This window comes from the organism of the source record quoted next, unplaced genomic scaffold (assembly GCF_019419815.1).
Source record: "Pyrus x bretschneideri cultivar Hongxiangsu unplaced genomic scaffold, Pyrus_bretschneideri_v1 Contig34, whole genome shotgun sequence".
NCBI classification, from domain to species: domain Eukaryota; kingdom Viridiplantae; phylum Streptophyta; class Magnoliopsida; order Rosales; family Rosaceae; genus Pyrus; species Pyrus x bretschneideri.
This window is the reverse complement of record NW_025999657.1, coordinates 4,141,166-4,152,772: the sequence shown is the minus strand read 5'-3', so window position 1 is coordinate 4,152,772 and position 11,607 is coordinate 4,141,166.

Sequence of the window (11,607 nt, the reverse complement as noted above, 5' to 3'; positions counted from 1 at the left end):
GCAACTGGAAATCAATTTGTGTTCAAATGTGTCATGTGTGGAAAAGAATCCTCTAGCTAGCTTATCACCCATAGTTTTCCCCAAATTCGTCCAAACTTTGTTTAAGTCTTTAAGTTACTTGTTTTTACTTTAAATTCATCAAAAACCCAATCCCCTTTAATTCGTTGTGTTAAATTAGTTAGAATCTGCCCTATTGTGTGTTTTTGAGTGTTTTGAATCAAAACCAATTCTATTTTCGTCCAAAGTAAGTCCTAGAGTCTAGTTTGAGTCTATTTGATTGTTTTGTGTTGTTTTGAGTCTTTTTAGTTTAGTTAAGAGTCTTTGAGTTTATTTTAAGTGTTTTGAAGCATAGTTTTGTATTCTTGAGTCAGTTTTTATTAGATTAGCAATCCCTCATAATCCCCAGCCTAGAACGATCCCTACTTACATCTTTACTACAATTGTCAATAAGAGGGTTTAATTTGAGTGCTATTATTTATCACATCAACGAATAATGTCAAAATGTCATAAATCCGTTAATTAGCGCGCAACTGATAGACTGATTAAAAGTGACTGCTTGAGCGAAAGAAACTAAATCTTGGAAAAGTTAGGAGCAAGCATTATATTAGGACAGTAAGCTCATAGTTGTTTTTACCTCATCACCTATCTAGATAAACATAACCTCTTCGACTGGCCACATTTTCGATCACTTCCATAGGTAGACCATAAAATCAAAGTACGAGTTAATTTTTCACTGTTAGAGTGAATTAAGTATCGAGAAAGTGGTGAAGACCTATTAGCATGTGGCGTAGTGAAAGGAAGTATTATGGTACATTTTAAGGACGTAAATTTAGGCATCATATTCCAATGTCTTACCTGAGATATTATCATCGATCCATTTTCTCATGCTACACTATTTTCCTTGCGTCTTTTCGAGCAACTCCTACCATTTGTAAGAACTTAGTTACTAAAGCTTACCAAATAGGAATTTATTCAACCAAGCCCCTTAGTTAGGGAACTTCAAACCTTAGGATCATACCTAGATTTTAGCAACTTCCTCGGACTAAAAACCGTTATCCCCTACTTCAAGCTTATGATGTAGCTGACCCACCATTTGTAACTTGAGTTTTCTTCCATAACCTGGCGACTTCATAGTAGTCTTTTCAACGATTTCTCATCTGCTTCGACAATGAGACCGAATTTCTCAAACATTATTTTTGTTTAGATTGGTACCTATCTCAAGAGACGTGATCTTCGCAGACGATATTCTTTCCTTTTTCCAAAAAGAGTTAACAGGAGGAAGGTGGAAATTCTCACAAAGTGTTGTGAGATTTGAGATATCCTTAGTCTTGTCGAGTTTATCGACAATTGGTTAGCAATTTTTGGCTATAGTGTTTTTCCTCACTTATCGGCCAAGGAAAGTTAGTCAAGCTTGGGGTGTTGATTATGGATAAAGCTTCTGACAACCGAACAGTTGTTCTCACCTCACCATCACTTTACACTTTTCGATGACGTTGATCATTTTGGAAATCCATGATGACGTGTTCCTTGGATTTTTCAACTGTGTAGAGGCTGTATGATGATAGCTTACATCTCCCAACGGTAACCGTTCAAAATGAACCATCATATATATGACCTAGAGTCAACAGTTGTCATTTTCATCTGAAAACTGAATCGTACTTCTCTATGGAGAAATATGTTCAAAATCTTTATTAACCTTAGAACTTCCTAATTTCACTTACTTTTGGAAAGAGCTAAGTTTCTGATAGCAGCATTGGAAGAACTAAATCAACGTCTATGATTGCACTATCGTGGATCATCTCAGTTGTGCAAACGTAATTATTAAGACCGTAGTAAGAATTGTTTCTACCCTTAAACATTTTCAGTCTTCCTTATCCCATTCCAGTTGAAGTTCATGAATATCGATATGACTTTACCTCTGACCCATCAAGAAATCGTTTGAATGGTTATAATCACTTTTTGTATCTAAATGCAAATGGGAAATATCACCATAAGCTCCTGGTACAAGGTATCTTGTACATGTGGAGATTATGATGATGTTTCGATGTTTATAGATCGATTTGACAAGTCAACCCATTTTTTCATTGGTCCAGAGGGACTACATTTTAGGACACTTGGTAAAATTACCCATTCTTGAATTTATCTGATTTTCTGGCATTTCAATCAGTATCTTTTCTGACTGTGACTCCATATTCATTCATTTGCGCTAGAAAGACATTCTAGTCAACTTTGGGTACGTGCCTACTCTACTGCAGTCATATTATTTCAAAGACGGGTAGACTGTTCAGAAGAATTGCTCAGATATTGAAATCTAGTTGTGATCATTAATTCTTCAATCACCCACCAAATACTCCATTGAATGAATCGTTATCGTTGGTGATCGAATATTCCGAAAGTTGTTTTTGTGGTGTGATGGCACGTAATCAATCTAGATATCTTAAACTTTAAATTTGATGAACTTGTTTTGACTGTCAAATTCTTGAGTGTTCTTTTAGCCTTCTCGACATGGTTTCTTGCTCAATCAGTGAGGAATTCACGATAGGTCGACTCAGCAGATGCATGTGCTAGTTTCATATCAATGCTAGTAGGAGCCATTAGAGTATAATCTTCTTGCGAGTTTACCAGACTTACCAAGAAAATATTCCAAGCGGCTTTGAGGATTAAGCAATAATTGGTATTGGTGAAGGTATGAACATAAGTTATGAGCTTGGCAATTGTGGCGTTAATTTTCAAGTGTGGCTCGAAACTGCAACTATCATTTGAAGAATGTCGTCAAAGATATGGTTTCTTTAATTTAAGCTTTCAAATCTACGTATATTTTCCACTCCTTCACTCTAGGGTCTTATTATTGTGGGAACATGTACGTCGAAACACTTCTAGCAGCTGGTTTGGTGAACTCTAGGATAGTACGGTATCGCGATCGATGGCTTAATTGTTGGGTTCACTAATCAAGTAGGCAAGATGGCTTGTCTACGACAACACTTACTAGTTAGCTATGGTTCGGACTCATTCTCGAAGTTCGTGACTAGACGAATGTTTGGCGAGGTCCATGTTCATTTTGGGTTTTGATTTTTCGTGCAAATATTTTTCTACTACGTTATTTTATTTATATTGGTATTTCTGCCAATACAAATTTTGGGTGAGTTATTTCCACTCTTGGTTTTTAACTCAATACAAGTATTTGAATTGTACGCTTTTATATCTATATATATCTATTTTTGATATTTTATTATATGTATATTTTTTCCTTATGTTTTACGTAATAATTAGTGTTTTCAACCTTACAGTTTGTACGGGTATTATACTACCATATTATCGAGGAAGGAATAAGGTATGAGCTTGGGGGCATGAAAGAAGAATAATTGCAATCCGATCACGATGGAATGGCATTCTCTTTTATGCAACCGCTCTAACTCGATTTCTTCCTTGTGTATGTATTTATATACATATTTTCTCCCTATTTTTGAGTATTTTACATTTAGCAAGTTATTTTAAATTTCAAGGACGAAATTTTCTTAAGGGGGGTAGATTGTAACGACCCATCCCAAAAAATTGTTGTCTTTATAATTTTTAAATGTGAATTTATTGAAATGCCCTTCGAGGTAAACACGTTGACTTTTGTTGACCTTCCTGTCATGTCACGTAAGGTTCATTTCTTGGCATATCCTCGTAGTACTCGTCGCTACGAACGCGTGGGCACAAATGAAATGTAATTTGGAGTTATAATGAAGGAGTTATTAACAATTGAAGTTGAGGGCAAAATTGTAAATTTATTATTTTCTAGAATGCACCAAATTTTTGGAGCAAAATCTGGAAAGCCATATGTGTGGCCCAGATTAAAGGGAATAAAAGTTGGTCAGTGGATATGAAAGATAAAGGATAGGAAAGAGGATGGGCGCTGTCCAATTGGGAGAAGAAAGAGAAGTGAGTGACCAATGAGAAGAGATACCAAGAAGGGAAAATAGGGAAAAGAAGATGGAGTGAATCTGTGGCATCCCACATTGCCCAGGGGAATGGATCCTGTAAGCCATATATATATATATATATATATCTCTATCTAGCACGAGACTTTGCGAGAGCAATCCCAGGATGGGTGACCCACTGGGAAATTCTCATGTGAGTTCCCAGAAACAAAATCGTGAGGGCATGGTCGGGGCCCAAAGCGGACAATATCGTGCTACGGTGGAGTCGAGCTCAGGATGTGGTGGGTGCCCGAACCGGGATGTGACAGAATCGGTCGGGTTCCCCTTGACCCATTCGATGACCGGACTTCCTTGGAGTTTTTTGACAATTTTTTGTCCAATTTTCCAGCCTTCTTCAACCTTCCATCACCACTAGACCTCACCACAACACCCCATCACCTAATTTTAACCAAACCCGACGAATTTTAGCCCCAATGTGGTGAGAAAACCCATCGACAGGTTCGGGTGGGTCTCGACTTTGAACCACCATTTGTGAAGCAATTCCTCTCAATTGCCACCACCAATGTAATTCCCTTTAGCTCAGGAGAAATGCCCAATCATCGGTTAGAGTGTCGAAGTCGATTTGAGGACAAATCAAGAAACAACCAAATTCTAGGATCCAACCGAGTTCATGGTGATTTGAGGCTTTTCCAGGGAAAATTGGACTTGGCCACAGGTATAAAACATTTTCTGCTCACTAAGATCTTCATTTTTGTGAAGTTTGAGAATTTTTAGAAATAGTTGATTATTCCGTCAAGTCAGGGTGGCCGACCATCGTGCACAGCGGCATGTGGTGGCGATGTGTGGGCCGAGGCATCCCCTGACCTTCCTAGGCTAAATTTGATTCTCCAATTCCGTACGTGAAGTTCGATTGACCAATTTCCGTCGTTTGAACCAAGTTTGATTATTATAGCAATTGACAATCCGACCGTTGGATCGTCACCAAACTTTGATACGTTATAGTACTTAATATTTGAGGATATTAGAAACTTATGGATCAGGAGTCCGATACGGATCTTCGCGAATAGGATATGTAAGTTACATGTTCTATTGATAAGAATTCTGAGACATGATTTGATAATTGTTCTAGGCACCGATCGTTCGTGACGCCTCGATATTCGTGCTAGGGAGTTGTAGTGTGGACCTCAGGTGAGTGGGTCTTTTTCCTTTTTATAGTGTGTGTGTGTGTGTGTGTGTGTGTATACACACCTTACGGTTTTCCAGAAAATGTTTTAAATTGATTATGCATAACTTGCCAAATGATCCAACGGAGGCGCAGGTAAGTTCAAGTGAGTTATTATGTGATTGAAATGGTTGAATTATATGAGCATGCATATATTCATTTAGAGTTCATCATTGCTGCACCCCGATGTTAGTGTTCCTGCCTTGGGCTAGGCACAGCCGTCACGTGATTGTTCACCTCCTACACCGCACGCTCACCTTGGATCCAAGTTAGGTGCTAGCCTGTCGTATAGGTCACATTAGGCGACTCCAACTCGTAGGTGACCTGTGCATATGATTGGCTTTCACATGATTATAGCATTAGAGCGTACATATTTACACCCAGCCTGTCGTACAGGTCACACTAGGTGACTTCTACTCGTGTGCTAGCATAGACTGATGAGCAATAGGTCTAGTCGTACAGGTCACATTAATGTGACTTCGACTGGCATGCTAGTTTAGACTGATTTCACAACAGACTTACATTTATTATTGCTGAGATATTGTGACATGACGTGCTTCTATTTTCACTGCCCTTGTGCATTCATTTTCGTACTTACATAGTATTATTATTTTTCTGGTAACTATATAGGTTTTACAGGGAAGGGTTATAATGTTTTCAAAAAGTTTTATTAAAACTTTATTTTCATGCCCACTCACCCTTGTTTTTCGCCCCTCCAGGTTCTAGTAGCATAATTTTCATACCGATGAGGATTATTGGCAAATCTTGGGGTAGCCGATTACCATCGATGGTATAATTCTCACCCTATTTTACTATACCGTAGTTATACTCTGTCATCATGTGTGAAATGGGTTTATACCAGCTCACTACATACTCTTGTACTTGGGCACTTTTAGGTTTAAATTTATTCACATCTTCCATATCAATACACTTTATGGCTTCATCACCTTCTAGGTGTCAGCCAACACAGCTCAATTTGGAGTCTTAGTGGACATCCCAGGTCGGGGTGTGTCAATGAATACCACATCTTCAGGGTTGCATGTTTGATATACGTTGTATACTGGGGTCCAAGTAGAGCATACTTTAGGAAAACCTAACGTTCAAAATATGCATGTATAAATCATAAGTAATTGGGAGAACTGTGTAGAATTGTTAAGATGACGGCGGTATCTTAGTGCTTAAATTGATTTTCAAAACTGTTTTCTTTTATTTTCTTTACTTTGTTGATTTCTTTAATTGTTTTTATTTAAATACATTTTAAATATTTTAATTCACAAAATCAACCTTTTTCCAAAACTATCTTTCAAGTAATTAATTAAGATTTGGTTCTTACACAAATTATTCATTCAGTCTATGTGGAGAACAGCCTTACTTGAGCCGTTTTCACTACAATTTATTTGTTCTCTTGCAAGTATTTTGAAGTGTTTTTATCCCTAACTTTGTAGATAGTAAAAATCCTATCAGTTTTGCTGGAACTTTTTTACTATTGCATCATCTTTGAGGGCTTCTACAGGTTAGTCACTTGCCATTCCAATTATATGGACACTACTACATTAAACAGTTTTTGCGACCCAAAAAAGTCTGTCGCTCAAAGAAAAATTCCATCGTTTAAATAATGGCACAACAAATACCCCATCGCAAAGATACCGTCACGCAAAGGTTCCTCAAAAATGAGTTTGTGCCCGAAGACAAATCATTTCGTCGCTCAAGCGTCCCTAAAATATAGGGAAACGAAGTGTCTCATTGCCCAAAACTAAAGGGTACGGCACATTTATCGTCGCTTTGAGTTTCTTGCATTGCAGGCCACCATTAGGTTAGTGTATGCGCGACGAATACTTTCATCACATAAAACTTTATCCAACGAAATTTGTCCCATGATATTTGGTTTCCGTGTAACTATAATATTATTTAATTATGAGAGTTTCATCGTTTACGATTCTGGGTGGCGAACTGCTTCCTTGCTTTTAATATTATGTGACGAAGTCCATACATCTCACAAAGGTTATTTTTTATTTTTCATTTCCTTTATTTATCATTTTTATTAAAATAACATACTTTAATAATTTTTATAATTATTTTAATTAAACCATAAACAATAATAATAAACAAAAAAATTATTTATTTATAATATATATGCAAATGTAAGTACAAGTTGAAAATAATTCATCATATCCGAATGTAACAAAAAAAAAAAAAAAAAAACACTACAAAAGAAGGTTGTCGAGGTCTACTGCACCAGTCAGCTGGGAGCTTGAAAGTGGTTGAGGAGCAATTGGTGGCTGAAGAGAAGCTTATGGGAAAGGTCATCTTATCTCCTGCAAGCTAGGTGTAGAGGCCTAAGAAACAGGGGACGTGAAGGTTTCAACTAGCCTCTTTACAACACAAGCCCATCATAGCCTTCAACATAGAAACCCCCCAATACTGGGCATCTAGGGCGCAAGCCTTTGTTTTAGGTCTGCAAATTTTGCGTCAACGCAATGACGTATCCCATGGCCTGTCTGGAGGAAGAGGTGGCAATGTCCCGATGTTACGCATTCCCCATCCCCCAACAACCTTACCAGGCCTCTGGCCATGGGTCTAATCTAGGGTCTCAATCAGGATTTGAAGCTTCGCATCCTCGATCAAGGTCACGTCCTCGATCAGAGTCTCTAGGGGAAGCTGTGATGCTACCTCCTCGAGAACTGTCTTGCTCTTCTCAAACTATAGTACCCCATATTAATAAGTAAAAACATATTAAGATTTAATTAATTGCTCAATGGTCTCATCCCCCAAGTTGAATATATGCGTCCTTAAACATGTCAATCTCCGGGAACTTTGAACCCTCCTGAAACAAAAAAGTTAGAAAAAAGTTAGTAATCCTAATAGAAGTTAATATTTTTTTAGAATTTAAAATGAATATAGCACAGCATTCATCGTTGCTATTGGCCTTCGCTCTCTTTTGTTAAACACAAACTCAACGTATTAGAGAGTCTATTAGAAAGAAAATATTAAAAAAAATTACCAAAAATTAATAAATATTATCATACGTACCAAATATTTGGGCCCCTGAAAATATGCATAGAGCCACTCCCTATCCTCCGTTGCTCCACCAACTTTTTACGGCAACCCTCTAGTAGAGCAGTCTACGGATCATCATATAGCTTATAATGCTTGTGCAGGTCACTCTCCCAGTGATTCTACCAAGCTGCGAACTGCTCCTCTATGTATCTTATCATTCATGTCCTTAGTATTATAGTTTGTCTACAATTAGGAAATATTACAATAATGTTGATAACATTAAAATAATAATGATAATATCAAAATAATATTGATAATATTTAAATAATACTGATAAAATTAGGGAACTGTTATTAGCACTCCAAAAATCTCATTCTACACTCCTTACAAGTGTTTTTTTCTTTCTACTTGTAGAATGTTTGGAGTGCAAAATAAGACTTTTGGAGTGCTAATATGTCACAACCCGTCCCAAATTTTTATGATTTTACAAATTTTAAAACCGTGATTTTACGAAAACACCCTACAGGTAAAGGGTTTTTGGCTTTCGTTGATCGGTGTATAGAAAGAAGTATGGAATTCTTTTAGCGTATTGCTGAAGTATTCGACGATATGAGCTCGTAGGAGGAAGCAGAAGAGGATTTGAAATTTTGGTTAAAGTTTTACGAAACAGTAAACCGAGAAGCATTTTTAGTTTAATTACTATTTATACTTTATATATATATATATATATATATATATTATAACCTTATTATTATTTTAAGAGTTAGTTAGAAATTTGGTAAAAGAAGAAGAAGAGGACTCGGGGAGGAAAAAAAAAAAAAGGATTGGGCGAGCTGCCCAATCAAGAAAGATGATAGGAGAGAGTTCTGGCAAATCAAGAGAAGAGAGAAGAGGAGACTAACCAACCAAAGGAGAGAATAGGAGGGAAATAAGGGGGAAGGAGAAGGAGGGGAAGTCCAGTTCCCTTGACCCGTAACCCGTTTTTAACCCGGTCCGCAAACACCTCTTTTTTCGACAATTTTCACCCATTTTTTCGACGAATTGCTTCTAGAAACCTCTTGAGAACTCCTCCACAACCTTCCCTCTATCCATTCCATCTCAAATTTGGAGAGATTTGACCTTGAAAATAGAGAAATTCGTAAGGAGGGGTGCGGCAGCTTTGGCTTCGAATCACCCAATCCCGAAGCAATTTCTTTCAATTTACACCACCCATAGCATCCTCTTAAGGCCTAGAACAAAGCCCAAGCAATGGTTGGGATGACGGGTTGTTTTGGAGTCGGATTGAACACACCCAAAACTTAGGGTTCCGCACGGTTATGGTGAAATTGAGGTGCTTCCAAGCCAATTTGGCCTTGGCCACAGGTATAAAGTTTACTCTACTCACTGAGATCTTCATTTATGTAAATTTTGGTAATTTTTGGAAATAGTTGGATTTTCCGACGAGCTGGGGCGGCCTACCGCCACCAGCGGCAGCACATGGCCAGGGGGCCGTCAATGTTATTCTTAGGCTAAATGAATTGCCTTGATTTCAGTTTTGGTGATTGTGTAACGTAGATTGATTGTTTGGACCTAAATTCTTTACGTTACGTTACTTGGTGAAAATGTGAATTGACGATTCGACCGTTGGATCGTCAGCAAACTTTGATATGTTGTAATACATAATATTTGAGGATTATAGGAACTTACAGATCGGGAATCTGATTTACAGATCTTCCGAAATTGGAGTTGGAAGTTCACATAATAGAATGTTAACCGTCACTTGGTTTTGGCAATTGACGGAGATCCGACCGTTGGATGGTAATGACATTTTAGGATGTTGTTCTAGAGGTATATTGTGAACGTCTAGAAGTTACGGATCAAAAATCTGAGTTGCAGATCTTTTGGATCGATCTACGTAGTGACGTGTTTTATATAAGTTATATTCTATCGATATGATTTCTGAGGCATGATTTGATGATTGTTCTAGGCGCCGATCATCATGTTACCTTGATGTGTTGTGCTAGGGAGTTGTAGGGTGAACTCCAAGTGAGTGGGCTTTTGTTTTCCGTATATACCTATATAAATGAGATTTTTCCTACAAAATCAATTTAAGTGAAAGTATGTTATAAAATGCCTTGCAAAGTACATACCATTTTCTTTTTATGCATGAGTAGTTGCATATAATTATGAATTGGTAAATATGTATAATTATGATTCAACGCTGTGGACGCCCAGGTAAGTAGAAAGAAAAATACAAGTTGAGAATTCGTATAATTACCAACAAATAGTAATGCAATAGTATAGGATGAGAATTCGTAATGCAAGTGTATTTTCTATACTTTATTATGCAATAGTATTCGTAATGCAAGTGTATTTTTCGTATAATTACTATTGCAAGTTTATTATGAGAATTAAATTTGAGAATTCATATAATTATGATTACGAATTTGTCGGTATACTATTGCAAGTGTATTTGTCGGTATAATTATGCAATAGTTGTGATTACGAATTAAATTCGTAATGCAATAATTGTGATTACGAATTAAATTTGAGAATTCATATAATTATGCAATAGTATACCGACAAATAGTAATGAATTCGTATAATTGAGAATTCGTATAATTACCGAAAAATACACTTATTAGCTACTTTACACTAGGTAATTATATATGTACGAGTGAAGGTGTTTAAAATAGTAATGCAAGTGCTCAGAGCATAGGTAATCTAAGTGCAGTACAGCAGGCTAAGTATTAATTATACAAGACATGAAAGAAATCCCTACATTATTTGAAGTCTGTCAGAACCGTCATAGAATCCTCATAAGCCACCAACACAAACTTCTACCTAGAACCTAGAGGGGTGCAAAACAGAAAGTGTGACTGGGTAAAAACAAAGTTTTTGAAAACATCTTTGCCTTTAGAAACGTAATAACCCCTCACCGTAAAACCCGTATAATTTCCCAGAAAATAATACTACATACGTATATAAAAATCATTAACGAAAGTAATTTAAACCATGTCACTATCTCAAAAGTAAATATGTAAGCCAGGTGATATAAATCAATGCAAAAGTGATATGCCAGCTGGAGTCACCTAATGTGACCTATACGATTGAACCTATTGCTCATCAATCCAGCCGGAGTCACCTAATGTGACCTGTACATCACTAAACCTGCATACGAGTCGGAACCACCTAATGTGGTATGTATGACAGGCTGAGTGTAAATAAGTACGCTCAAGTGCTATGATCACATGAAGGCTATGTGACGAATCTCAGGTCACCTACGAGTCGAAACCACCTAATGTGGTCTGTACGACAGGCTGGCACCTGACTTGGATCCAAGCTGAGCGTGCGGTGCGGGAGCTGAACTATCATGTGAAGGCTAGGCCCTGGCCACGGGCAGAGCATCAACACCAGGGTGCAGGAGAATGAGCTCTACATGCATCAACTCATAATCAACTACCATCCAACCACACAGTCAATATA